We start from the raw sequence: 15,332 nt of genomic DNA on the forward strand, positions 1-15,332 counted from the left end.
GTAGGAACACTATACGAACCCAGAGAGGATATTGTATGAGCGTGTATTTTTTTAAAGTAGTGAAGAAACTGGTTATCTGTGTGATACGCCAACAACAGATGTATAAAATATGTATATACCTATACTTAAACGTAATATCTCGCGGGAAAAAAATGTTGCGAAAAGGTCCTCTTACATAACGTAGACATTTGAATAAAGGATTTCAATCACTATACTGGTCCCGAGGCAAAGTGAAATCTACATTTTATTAACTTTTTTTTCTTATTATTTTTGTTTCGTATACAGAAGATAGAAGCGATAGCAGTAATTTATAACGGATTACTTACGGATGTTGGGGAGAAAGGGGTACAGTAAAGTTGGAATAATATATCGCTTTGTCCCCCGAGTATTCAGGTATAAAATAACTACTGTTGGGGAGAAGGACAAACATTTTCCCGAAGGCCAGCATTTTTCTCATTTTCAACCGTTTATTTACGAGGCTTTTTAAAAACAAAAGCGCTTGCTTTACTTCACGAGCATTTTTATTTTTTAATAGGGTATTTATTTCAACCGAAAATTCCTAAAAACGAGTCATATATAAATAATATAATAATTTACAAGACCTGCAATGTAATAACAGTAGCGAATCGAATAGGTACTTCGTTGTACATTAAATACATTTTGTATGTTTCTTCACAATTAATAAGTTGCCAAAGTTATTTATGATAGGTAAACTAAGACAATGTATAAGGTAACCGATATGTTGAGTAGGTATACTCGTAGTTGGCTTACCGTTTATACCGATACGGTTGAATTTAAAAAGCAACTTTTGTATTCCCGTAAATATTATTTTATAGTGCCTACCTTTATATTATTATATTGGTTGCTTTTAAATTGATATTTTATATTAAATTGTATTGGTCAATATGGTCCTATATTGGATTTATTGCACTGGTCTATACTACAGATTTATAATGTTGGGTTTTTCAATAATCGTGTTCATTTTGGTTAAACGGTTTTCTATATTATGTGCTGAGAAACTTTATTTTATTATTAAGTATCTACCATTTTTCGTTTCGGGACATTTGTTTTTCAATTCAATAAAATGCCTTTCTTTGTACAAATAATAAAGGTACCTACGTCTGAAACATCTAAAATGTATTTTCTGGGTTTAATGTTCAGATCATAAAAATAAAATGGTTTATCCAAATATCCAATTGACCGTATCAAAGAATTAACAAACATACTACATAAATGCATTTTGAAGTTTACTTCTTTACAACTAGGTTTTGAACCTATACATTAAAAATAATGTTTTTTATTTCTTGTCAAACAAACATTGGGAACACGTTTTAAATTTATTTCCTGCTATTGGTTCGGCAATGTAGAGCAACCACCAACAACTGCTATTTCGACAGTGAATTATATATCTTGAAAATCGGTATGTGTTTGGGCAACAGGTCAGAGGGATTCAAAACTAATGGATTTATTCGCAAAACGGGATCCAATCGTTATTTAAAGGTCCCGACGTCTTGCACGAGCCAGATTTCCCTTTACTTTTTATCCGGTCACAGGAATTCTCTGGAGAGATAGGCTTATTTCAAAAGCTCATCCGTTTTAGTTCTTTTTTTGTTTTATATCTTGATTTCAAACAGAAAATAATAGCACGGTAGTTTTGTAAATGTTTTTTTTTTAACTTTTAAAGAAACAATTGATTTAAAAGGTATATGAAATTTAACTACGATGTTCTACTTGAGATTTTAAATATTTGATAGGGTTGAAATATAAATTATGTATTAAAGATAATAATGAGTATAGTTATATAGGTACACCTACTTATAACATGCAGCTAATTAATTTATTATTATTATTATTATTTTTAAATTGTATTAGTAAAAATAGTGATCATGAATATAATATACATTTTATATTATAATAATATGACATTCGTCCGAGGTTTGAAATATTCGAAAACATTTGTATAAGTTTACTTTTATAAGTTAAATACGATACGTATATACGTTATACAGAACATAATATAATGGGATGGGTATAATCGTAATTTGGAACTTTTGTTGTGAAACAATATGTCAGATAAAATCCAATAATTACTGAGTAGTCATATTATTGCTAAGTTTTCGTGTAAAATCATCCACTCCATGAATGTTTAATAGGCACCTATATGCGCGTCGATTCACGTTTTGTTAAACACGTAGAAATGCGTTTCTGAAATCATTGAACCGTTATAAATTAACCATATATTTTGTACATTATTATTTTATTATTATTGTTGTTGTTGAATTGTTCGTTTGAAAGTCATCATATGCATCGTTTTAATAAGTATAATGTGATGTTATGATACAGCTAATTACACTTTTATCGTTAAGGTGTCGCCCGTGACGTGACGTATACCAGGAGGTAGCTATAATAATATTATATTATATCGTACGATCGTATAAATTATATAATATTATTATATTATTGTGTTCAGCCGGGTCGTCTATATACACATAATACCTACTGTTTAAAAACATAATAATATCGTACACGTTTCGGAGGCATTTCTCGTCCTGAAACAATATTTGGATTCAATTACTGCGTAAATTGTTGCGAGTCATCGGGGCGTGCATTGTTATTGCTACACGGACACGATCAAGAATCGTCTCTATTTAGGGAGGATGGCTTCTGTGTGCGTATATTATTACGACGATGTACAGCAGTAGTAGTAGCAATAGTAGTAGGTAGCCAGCGCATATATTATTATACAATATACATAATGTTATATTATTATAATCGAACGTATGTGGTGGCTAGTCGACGTAGGCACAGGCGCACTGTTTGTGAATGTGACACAGTTTCATTGTGTATATGAGATAGCCAACAGAACGCGTGCTCGACATACGGACAACGACGACCATAGAAGGCCATAATATATGTATAAATTATGTAGCAGGGGGTGAGCACGTTATAATAATATTATAACATTACATATAATGGTATTCTTGAAACGACAACGTGACGGACCAGAAATCCGGAATAGATCGAATGTCTGGTGCGTTCACGGATGGGCGCTATCATTTATCCCAAAATCCGGATATGGAATTCTTTTGTGAAAATTGAAGAAAAATGTCTTCTTAACGATATACTTGCTAATTTGCCCGATTTTTTTTCAAACGCTCTGCGAAACGACATATTGTGTTCGTTGTAAGACTAATCGACTAATCAATTTGTCCAAGTAGTGTGTAATATCCATTTAATATGGCTTTAAGACACTTTTTATGTTGATGGTAAATCATATATATAAGTACCTACTTGCAATATTCCAGATCAGACTATCACATATTTGTATATGCAACCTCAAACGTATAACATTTAATAATAGTAAATGTACATAAACAGTGTGAATATTATTTATTATGGATAATACGACGTGTCGATCCTCATTAATCGTAAAACTTTTAATACTAAAGATCAATTGATACTCGTGATGGTAATGATAATAAGTAATAACATAGTATAGTAGTTTTCCATCATTACTTTCCACCGTGTTTCGAGATAAAATAGTAGTTCGTAAAATAATAATTAGGTACACGGAATTATAATTTTATTGATTAATTAAATATTATCGTGTCTGCAGGTTACCGCTGAATTATTAATAACGAACATTATCCCTGCAGTACCTACTATGCGCGCGTTGTATCAGTTGATTAAATCTTACTATGTATTATATGATATAATATTTAAATTGGATTCAATTAGAAATTGTAGATCCCGAGCCTAAGGCGCATAGATGAAAATCGATCTTTGTGTTCGATTCAGTGGAAAAAAAGATTGTATAGGCCCACGCATCATCGTGCGTTATTATTAGATAAACGCTGATAGTATAATTATTATAATAATAATATGTATTATCATAATATTTGTAACAAATAAAAATTTCTAACCGTTTTCAGTTTGTTGCATACTAATAATATATAATTTCTCTTATGAATATAAGAAAAAAATTAAGAATCGTTTTTCGGATACAACACGCACTTCTTGTGCGCCATAATAATACATCCATATTCCATAGTAGTATACCTATATACTATATAGGTTAGGTACCTTATGTTATGGGCGTCGAAAATGTTACCGCACACATAGGCAGCAACTCACCAACGTTGAACTATATTCCTATCGCATATTGTCGATCTCAATTAGTAATTACCGTATCAGCAGATTCGCCTGCTGTAAGATATTATAATATTTTATAGGTTTCTTTTTCATCTCAATCCGCACCGCCCGTTTAAGGATTGTAAAATATCGTTGGCAATATTAGGTGTACAAAATTATATCTTGGCCGTCGACGCAACCGGACGAAACCAGTTATTTGCCACATTATAATTCATTTATCGTGTGTGCCGAGAGAACACGTGTTTTCCGAATCCTTAGGGAAAACGAGGCGAAACACATCGCGTGCAGAGTGTAACCGTGTGTTTTAATAGCAATTACGTGTAATAAAAGAATTATTATGTACGCTTGTCGAACGCGCGAGCGGCGTTGCACACTGCTCTTATCGATACGGTCCGCACAATATACGGCAGGTCCATATTATTACTATTATATTGTACACGTACGGGTACTATACCTAATATGTAAGACTACGGTATCCGGTTACCACCTCTTGACTTGCAGCCACCTTCGATACAATTCCTGCAGCCTCTTTCTCCACGCTCAGTGAAAACAGTCGATGTTGAGGTCGGGAACAAGTGGTCTCGTGGGAGAGATTTATGTCCTCCTGCCAATGAAGAGCTGCGCGCCTCCACAGGGATGGGTACATATTCGTTCATCCTCGATCTTCCACATTGTTGTTGTATTGTAAATATTGTCTCGGGTTGTCCGATTCAACGTTTTTGCTACCTAGCGGTTCGTTATCACGACAATCGTGCGGTTGCTTTTTTCATTTCCAGGAACCCCCGCTTACGTCATCCACGTGAGTTTTTATATAGTTAAATTATTATTGTGATGACAATATCAAATGCAAATTAATGTCTTATCTGCTGGTTGTCGATTAAAAAAAATTACTTTCTGCCGGCTATTATGATGCTGAAGGCGTTGTAATATAAGTAGTAAATACCCACCAGCTGTTTATGGAACGTTTCGTATTAGTAGGTACGTACTACGTAGTATTGTTATGTTCCCTTACAATAATATCATACAATATAGGTATGATTATATTACATACAACTGATTTGTACGGTCTATCGAAGGACTGTGTTCAAATGGTTTAGCGTAGGTACTTATCATATTTAATTTTCGTATAAATTATCGATTTTGAGTTTTGTTCACAGTTTTCACTTCTATAATTAATAATATTATCAAAAGAAGTAAAATAATACCATGGTGGTTTTACTTTTCTCGCGATTGACCAAAAGATGGATCCATACAATATAACATTTCAGTGTTTTGCCCCTTCTATTTTTTCCCGTGACACGTACAGTGAAGTGTCAATACCAATACACTGCACTCGACTTGGTTTAATGAAAGCTCGTCTTCGCCTCAGGGGAAATTTTTCGAAAAGCTCTGTCGATGTTTTTTCCCCGTTTTTCCTCTCCTGGACGCGATGACAAAAGCCTAAGTATTAATTGCCTTCAGGGCGTGCGAAACCCCATCAACCGCACAAAATATGATACGTGTCGAAAATAGCAATAAGCTCTCTACGAAATACCGAAAATACAACTAATTTTAAACCTCTGCGTATATTAACCCTGCCGCTTCTACTGTAATAAGTAATAACCATCTCTGTCTAGCTGTGTATTCGCACGTGTTCATTATTATTGGTGGTTAAAATAATAATACCGAGGATAATACTTACTGTTTGTTTTTGTTTTTGTATTCTTAGATTACTATCGTGTCTGCTGTCCTATACAACATCGCAATTTCATCGTCGTCCTTTCGAATACTTCAGATCAGGTAATAAAACAAACAAAAAACTCAATTATTCGTTTTATTTATTATGATATTATCATATTTATGTATAAAGAGGCGTTAATGAAAATTCCCAATTTTCCATGGCACACGTCTTATTGTCACCCTTGTGGTGTACACTCGACGGTTGATAATAATATATGCATAGCGCATTATGAATGTCATGTTCGCAATAAACGTCAAGGCACGGGCCTACGACGAAATATTTCGTCCAAAAAGGGGGGTAACCGGAATCCCTTTGTACGGGATAATAATAATGCGGCATGAGCTAGTATAAAAAAAAAAAAAACATCTGCGATTAAATTGTCAACGAGGGCAGCTGCGATTTAGAGACCATTGACGAATAAAACCAAAGCCTTTTGTTTCTCCAAGGGATCCCTTTTTTTCGGTCACGGACCCACGTGGGTTACGTTCGTCCGTATACGTAGTAATATAGATTTTTTTATATTGGAAAACTGCCCTTTAGCTTTTGTTCGTAGTTTTTAGTTATATTTTTTACGAGTGGGTCTGGTGGCTGATGCATTACGGTAATAGGTAGTCGTTCAAATATTACTTGAAGTCACTAACCTTTTCAATTTCAAGCAAAATATGAATAAACATAATTAATTGAGCATACTATAGGTATATAGAGCTTGTTTATTGAAGAGTAAAGGGTTCTCATCGCTGTTTATTTAAAGTGGCAGTGTAACGTAAGAAACAATTTTTGAGGATTTAAAATCACTTGTTTCATTATATTTATGTTTATTATACGATAAATAATTCCTTTCAGAAATGAGGGTGAATTCTTCATTTAATACGTTAAAATAATATTATCTATACTTCCGTATGATACTTTAAATAGTCAATTTCCGTTTTGGAAAATAAATTTATATAAATTAATATTTGCTTTTTATTCATGGATGATAGATTAGGTTCGGAAATAATATCTGAATGATTTGTAAATTATTAAAAATTGACTTTCGAAATATATTATGTTTAATTAAAACGGTTACAATTAACCGATAAAATTATGTTTATTTTTTATTTTTAAGAAATAATGGGTATTTAGTTTCAATAAAAAAACATTTCTTTCGATTATTTACTAAGCTTACTTAATCTTCTCATTAATTGTTTTGAATTATAGGTACTAGACAATCTAAGATTTTCTCTATTAATTTGATTGTTATTATGTAATTGAATTAGTTGTTTATTTTTATTTACTTTGTGTTTGTACTAGTACTGTGAAGAAAATAAACAAGGTAAAAAAACTGTTACGAAATTATCGAAATTATAGTAAACATTACATATTTACATTATTAGAAATACTTATATTTAATGTGCCTGTTGATTGAGTTGAATTTTTGATGTTTTAATTCTACCATAGATAAAGAAACACCTCTACATCATAATATATTATATTCTAATCTGTATAACTAATTTGTTAAATTTAAAAAAAAGTCAAATTATTGGTTTGATTTGTTAAGATAATTTTCTGGATAGTGTCATGTCATATATATTTTTTAAATGAAGAATAATACATAATTATTTATTTATCAAATTATAATCGGCGAGAGGTAATTTATTATATTTTGTGAAACCTCATTCGTTTTTCGACAGTGGTAACATTATTCATAACAGTTGATTAAAATTAATTATGGAAAGCTTTCGCATAAAAAAAATGCATAAATTACTTAATTCCAGCTATGTAAATTTGCTGAGTCAGTTGAATAAAACATTTGTGTATTTTCTTCCGTAGCAGTGCCTAAAATATTTTCAGCTAATTTTCTAATGCCATACTATTCTATTCTATGCCATCGTATAATGAGTAATGACACTATACACATTACACACATTCGTATTATCGTATGTACAGTAGGGTTGTCATTTTTCTGTTCTTTCTCTATTTTTTCAAAGTAATGAATGATGTGTATAATAATAGTATGTACGCGAAAACATTGTGCCTGGAGGGGCCAAACACAATAAATGTAGAACTCGAAGCAGAACATGCATAGTCAAATCCATTCCATTGTTGGGGTCTATGTAATAATTTATGTCTGGTTGTACGTGTGAGCGTTATGGTGGAAATTTACGGCATTTAGCCCGTGTTTTGGCGGTTCAAACGTTACCCTGGGGCGTCACTAAGCCCGATGTACCGAAAGGTGTTGATATCGTATGGGGAAAAAACAGCAACATCACTACGGCATAATAAATTAGACATAATCCAATGGAATCGCAAAAACGGACACATCACGGTAAATTAAAACCACTAGCGAATTCGTTCAGTTTAGTTTATACTGGGAAATTAAAAATTACAACGCTGTCCGATTATCATTGACGCTTATGATTCATTTTAGTCGATTAGTTTTGGATTATTATAACAAATAAAGTAAAAAACATATTGCGCTGCATAATTTACGACTAGATATTATAACATAATAATTAATATTATTAAATCGACATTAAAACTTCCGAGAATCTAAATATTTATTGAAATAAAATCAAAGGTAGGTATAACAGTTTCATCGAAGCAGCCCATCGTAGTATGAACAGTAACTATTTTAAAGTTTTAAAAATGCCATAAGCGGTATTGTACAAATGTGGACTCGGAGTTCGGAGTACCTATATCCGAGTATACTTCAAAACGACTTCGGTTGAAGCGACCTTACAGGAATTTATAAATCTAAGCTATTTAATATATTAATATTGAACATTTGTACCATACATTATTGCATCGTTCGTGATTATTATACCCGACACAATGGGGAAAAAATCAATTTATCAATGTCGTAGGAAAGGATTGTACAGCGTAGGAGGAGGTCCTGGACGTATTGAATCCCTTTGACTTGGTATGATGTCCCTAGAATGCTATCATGTTGAACGATGTAAACGCACTATGACCCTCGGTGGGCCTGCTAGTGACCCCTACTCTTCGGCCAATATTCCGACCGGTGGGCCGGTGGTCAACCCGCATTTAATCTAATAAAACAGTTTCATTGTAAACATCGAGCAGCTGACACCCAAACTAGGTGGCCAGCCGCCAATAATAATAATAATAATTCTTTGGAACCTTTAGAATCGATTTGACAACGAACGTGAGATATGTTTTTAGGAAAATAAAAGAACCCCGGGACGAATTGAATGTGAAATGTGAAAAATATATATTACGGTGATAAATATATCAATTACATGTATACAATGATTTGTGTGTCTGGTTGTCACAATGTACACGAGTTTGGAGCACACGTCCAATGTAACTCGACGCAACTATGATTTTATTGGGGTTATTGATGATTGCATTTAGATGTTGACCCATACCATCCGACAATCGTCGGTACCACCAAATACCGATAACAATAATTTATTCTAGAAAATGTAGGTAATAATTCTTCAAGTCGAAAATCATACTATACGCACACGTGCATCTACCTATATCTTAGAAAATATATTTAATTCATTAAATATTTTATCGCAGTTGATGTTTTCGTGACGTGAATATATTTTGTTCTTAGTAAACGAAGTTGAAACCAAATATTGTATATAATATTATGACGTGCCTGCCTATATCGTGTTTAAAAAAAAGTACATTATTTACATATTATGGATTTTTAGTAAGTGCAGATGTTATTACAATGGTCAGGTGCTTTGTAACATACTATATATTTTCATTAATGATTGCCTGTCGTTGTTCCTTTTGTTGCTTAAGTCGTAGCAGAATCTGTGGCAAAATGAAATATGTTGTATGTACCTATAGGTATATATTATACCTAATATAATATAATATTTCTAAAGTCCTAAATGCCGGTTCAACGCAATCCAGTTTTTAAACTAGTTTATTAAAAATAAATCCTTCAAACCCGGATAATACGTATAACAATATAATATTTAAACATTTTAGACAGCATTTTAGTGCAATCTGATGGAATTAACAACTCTTTGTAAAAGTATTAGGCCTACTCAGAAAAACAATTTTTTCTATTAATTGCAACATCGTTTTTATTTTTATTTTTTTTTACATTTATGTGAACGACCTGCTGATTTATAATAATATTATATTTAATACTTTTTGTTAAACAATCGAAAATCAGTTTCAATTTAAATCAATAGCTAATAAATTGTTGTACACAAACGACAAATGTCACAGTAAAAAAATTCGTCGATTGACCGATGTATAAATAATATAATATACATTGTAGTATTGAATATAATAATAATAGTAATAAATTGTAGAAAAACGTATACGATTCATGGTGTCTGATCATTTTTGATTGTGTTATTCATTTATGTCGGGGTGTAGGACTGGGGGTCAGTACGAGGTTAAAATAATATTATTCGGACCGAGTTTTTTTTTGTTAGGCGTACATTATAAATTATCACAAATCGTAATATTGTGCGTCGGCCGCGTCGCGACGTTATATTACAGTTCAATTTGCATAAAACGTCATTGCTATTATTATTGTCAAAACGATTGTATCTCAGTGCGCGCCCATGAGCACACGCGGCAACAAGCAAATCGCGTGTAACGAAATCCTCCAACGCAAAAGCGGTGTGTTATATACGAAAAACGTATGTAATATTTTACTTGAGATGTGATAAAAACGCAACGTTGAATTATTATTACTATCGATACACACGAGATTATTTTTTATTATCTTTATCTCCACGTTAAAAAAATGTATATTATAATAATATCACAATATTATATATTATGAATTATTATTATAAAACGCCCACGCGGGCACCACATGCGCGCACCTTCGGCGACGATTAAGTCCGTTTTGTAATGCGTTCGACGACAACGGATAAGTACGATATAATGCGCCTATCATGAATGTCTCGGACGGTCGGACCAAGTCATCGGTCGTATCGCGCGTATTGCGTCGTCTATAATAATAATAATAATAATAATAATAATAATATGACTATTAGGTATCGCTAGCTTGTTTTCTTTCATCGGTCCACCATTTTTGGAATAAAATAACCATTACTTATGTCGTGCTTTTTTACGCCCGGCTTATCGCGTTCACCGATCGAAAGTTATGTTCATATTCAAATCAAAAAGAATTATATTTTATTAAGATGTGTAAACCGTTGTTATCCCTCCTCCCTGTATTGCGCCGACCACCAGGTTTGTTTAAATCCCGTAAATAATGTTTCTTAATGAAATTGTCTTGCAAATTTTATTCATAAATAAACTGGAATTCTTATTTTTTATTTACTACTTTATTTTTTCATTTTTTTACGTCCACAAATCCCATGATTTGCTATAATGCAGCTACGCATAATATATATCGTAGTGAATATTATATAGCACTCGTTTGCTGTGTGACAAAACGCATAATAAATATAATATAATATCTACTAAAAATGACAAATAAAAACACGATTTTCGTCTTATCTGAAAATATTTAGTAGTAGTTTAAAAAAAATATCTAATAATAGTCCGAACACTCCGAACAGTTATAATATGTCACCGAGTCACTTATATGCTTATGACTGTACAATGTGTGTTTCATGAATGTTGTAGGTGTTCCATTGATTGTCTGGTGCACTGTTTTCGGGGTTCGATAACACTATTGTTTATATTATTATACTTATCAACACGTTCATTATTTTATGTGTTCGTAGTATCAAAAATATACATTTATTGACCATATTTTTTTCTATTATCACCGGATACGCAGCCCAAAACCTAATATATTTTATCTTGACATATTTTTTATAGTTATTTCAAATATATAATTTAAACATATTAAGCAATATAAACTACATAACATTATACTACAGAGATTTATAATATCATTATTTTACATCCACTAATCATTAAACATGCTCAATTTGATTATTTTATTGTACATTTTCAAAACACATACTTCATTTTGTTTTGAAATTGTTTGACTGTATAGATATATTAAGGATGGCTGTATTTGTTTGTTATTGATAATAATGGTATTTGAAATAATAAGAACCAAAAATACTAGATATTGTGATATCTAGTGTCTACCCGATATCAAATGCCGGTAACGACCTGTTTATAAAAATATCTTCTGCTCTGGTACTAAAAATACCAATAATATATAGGTAGATACATATAATTGTACTCATTTATAATGTTAAACAAAAATATTTGATTCCTGTCGATGGATAACTATTGCATATACTTGGACTAAGGTTTTATTTTTGCCTGTGAGTATTTTTGTAGATTAAACTATTTTACAGTTTTTAAATTAATTAAATTTCACTTTGTGATAGAACTTATGTACACTCTTCGATAGAAAAGTATCTTTAGTATTCGTTTCGAGTGTTTCTTTTTAAAAACAAAGGCCAAAGTGGATTAATACCATTAACTAGATGGCCGATGGACAATAGAAGGTGTGTGTAGCGGAATCGACGCAAAAGTTGCTGCCGTTACATTTGTAAAGTTCCCTAGGAAAAGTGCACCCTTGGGGTCGGCCAACAATGGGCGAACCGCTAAATAATTTGGTGTAGGGGTGAAGGTAAATGACTGCTATGTACAACTGCTCCGCATCAACATTGCCAATGTATACATTTACACACACACACACTGACTGGCATATACACATATACGCACACACACTAACGAACGTTCACACGAAGCTTTTTCTTTTGGGTAATGCGTTTCGATCGTTCTGAACGGTATGGGAAAAGCAACCCCCCCACGATGAGAATTTGGTCATATGTCCGCAGTAGTATTGTTCTGTCCCACACATACATGTATGGTGTATTATATACCAAATTCATTTTAACTCTCCTGCAATCTTTCCCCCTTTCAATGTAATTCGTAATGGGTTTTGGTTATGCAACCTCGAAAATTTCATCGAAAATATTTTAGGAATTCAAAAAAAAAAAATGCTATAATATTTATGTAACGTTTCGGAAATTCCACTTAAATAACAATGATTTATGTAATGCAAAATATTGGCAATTAGGTATTTGAAATTTGTTTTCCCTCAGTGTTTCAAAAATGTTTTTACTTTCCTAGGAAGTCAATCGAGAACCTTTTTCCATTATACAAACCGTATATATAGTCTTATGAAAGTTTAATGGCGGCTATCCCGTAGTAGGTTTTTACCTGCGGAAAGAGCGTGAGGGCCGTGTGGGTTCTATATATATAATGTATACATATATATGAGCGTGTGTTGGTAATAAAATATTCCAAGTTTGAAAGTGTGTAGGAAAAAAGTCGGGGAACCGTAACGTTTTAATGGGCTCTGGAAAGATGTGCACACAGGGGCGAGAAGAAGCAATCAAACGTGTCGGGGCGGCTGTTATACCCTCGAGGGAGAAAGCCGCTGGCGCCAACGCCGCTACAAAAAGGACGGCGACAGAAATGAAATTTCCCTCATAGCCGCGTGTGGCCGCGTATAGCCAATATCACCGAATTCCACCGTATAGCAGCGGTATATGTGCGGTGTGAAAATCAACCCCACAACTAGAATCCTAATGAACCGCTGCCTGCTCGTCCCCTTCAAAAATCGCTTGTAAGACATTTTTTTTTATTTCTTTTCATGTGCTTTGGTGTAACCGTTGACGGCATCTCGAACCTCCGTGTTTTCCGTTTGTTTTGTACGACGATTTCATCGCCATTGAGTGGCTACTGTATAACACGCGTAAGCGTTATTAAACCGTCTCCAAAATGGCGGTGACGAATTAAAACAATCAGATAAACAAAACAATAGAAAATAAATACCTAAATAAAACGTTTGTCACAGTTAATGAATTTATATAAGTAAACGATATTATAGGGTGACTTATTTTTCATCGAAATCATTCCCAGTCGCAAGTGTTTATTTAACAATTTAAACTGATTTTTCTAATATATTTTTAATTTATAAAACGAGTCTAGGTTTTAACATCGTTATGGGGACGGGGTGTGATATTCCGCTCTTTCATTTTAATATTATATAAAGTAAAAGAAAGGTGAACAAATAAAGGTGCATTGATTGTTTGTTTCATCCTGAGATATCTGAAGTTGTCGAGATTAAAATCAACTTTTGACTGAAACCCTTAACTAAAAATAATAACATGTCCAAACACCTGACTTTTGAATCACTAAGTATAATATTATACAACCGTCAGCGACACACAACACGCTTTTGCTTTTGACATTCAGCAACGATTGTTTATTACCTAGTTAATGCTTTACTAACACTCGTTTATGGTGGTACACATGAGTCGCTCGAAAATAATATTGTGTAAAACAAGAATTTGTCTTTTTCTTTTTTATTAAACTTTCTTTTTGTATGGAACTTTTTTTCAAACAAAAATATGCTCGCTCAGTTTCGTGGAACTCTATTCAATCAAAACAAAAACTTATCTTTACTTTTATTTATAGGTAGATCAATGCAGTTGTCAAAAACAACTACCTTAAATTGATGCCATAATAAACTATATTAATTAATGGATGCTTCATATACATGTATTTATATGCTGAATTTCTTAAAATTAAATCGTATTAAGTTTTCAACACACATTAAATTTAATTTGGTCACATTTCATGTAAATATTACTTTAGTTGATAATATGTAAATCACCATTTTCGTAAAAAAATACTATTATAGTTTTTAATTATCACTATATGTGCATATCAGCATATTAGTTTTTGACTATTCACAAAATGCAACAATTGAATGTAAATATTTATAACTTTATTTTAATACCTTTAAATAAATATGAATATTTAAATTACAAAGTTTTGAACTAATAATTATTATGACTATATGATTAGTAATATTTCATGTGTGTGCCCGTTTAAATGATTTTATGCAAATGTGGTGCATAGCTTTGTTTCTATTTATTCTTGTGGGATGTAACTTATTTAAATAAATAAATTATATTATCTACCATAGGAACCTTTGTATTTGTAAGAGTGTACGACTACAAGAACTTGTTGATAGAAACAACTGTAGGTCCAGTCATAGATAATACTCGATAACTGTTTAGCAATATGCATAATCATGTATATAGTCAATAGACAATAGTCTTTCTCACGAGGGGGTTCTATTTAGAGACAATCATATTAATTTAAAACGTACAAGTTCAACCGACAGACGAGTGAAATAATTGTCAGCATTTATCAATTGTTTCTTGAATTAATTTCCACGTAACAAACGGCATTGGTTTTACATTGACTATCGTACAAATATGCACTGTAATAATTCAGTTTAAAACGCTATACAAAACCTTTCCTATAGAAGTTTATACAATTTAAAATCTTATTTTAATTTCGACCTGCATGTTTCATATTTTAGAGGATGATCTGTTGCGGTGATAAACCTCGAACACACAGTGATGTCGAATTGGACCCCCGGAGAGCTTGGCGTGGGCGCTTGATCTCATGTAATCTGATACTTCTCAGCTACTTATTAATATGAAATAAACAGCTTTGG

At 32.4% G+C, this 15,332-nt stretch overlaps 1 protein-coding gene across 1 annotated transcript in view; it reads left to right on the top strand.

The window, feature by feature from the left end:
- The window catches only part of LOC111031689 (discoidin domain-containing receptor 2-like), a 135,985-nt gene that overhangs the window by 16,109 nt on the left and 104,544 nt on the right, over nucleotides 1-15,332 (top strand). The window contains exon 2 of the mRNA XM_022311740.1: nucleotides 5,861-5,931. The gene's annotated coding sequence lies outside the window, so the exon portion shown is untranslated. The remainder of the gene's footprint in view (nucleotides 1-5,860; nucleotides 5,932-15,332) is intronic.

Source organism: Myzus persicae, unplaced genomic scaffold, assembly GCF_001856785.1.
Source record: "Myzus persicae strain clone G006 unplaced genomic scaffold, MPER_G0061.0, whole genome shotgun sequence".
NCBI lineage: Eukaryota > Metazoa > Arthropoda > Insecta > Hemiptera > Aphididae > Myzus > Myzus persicae.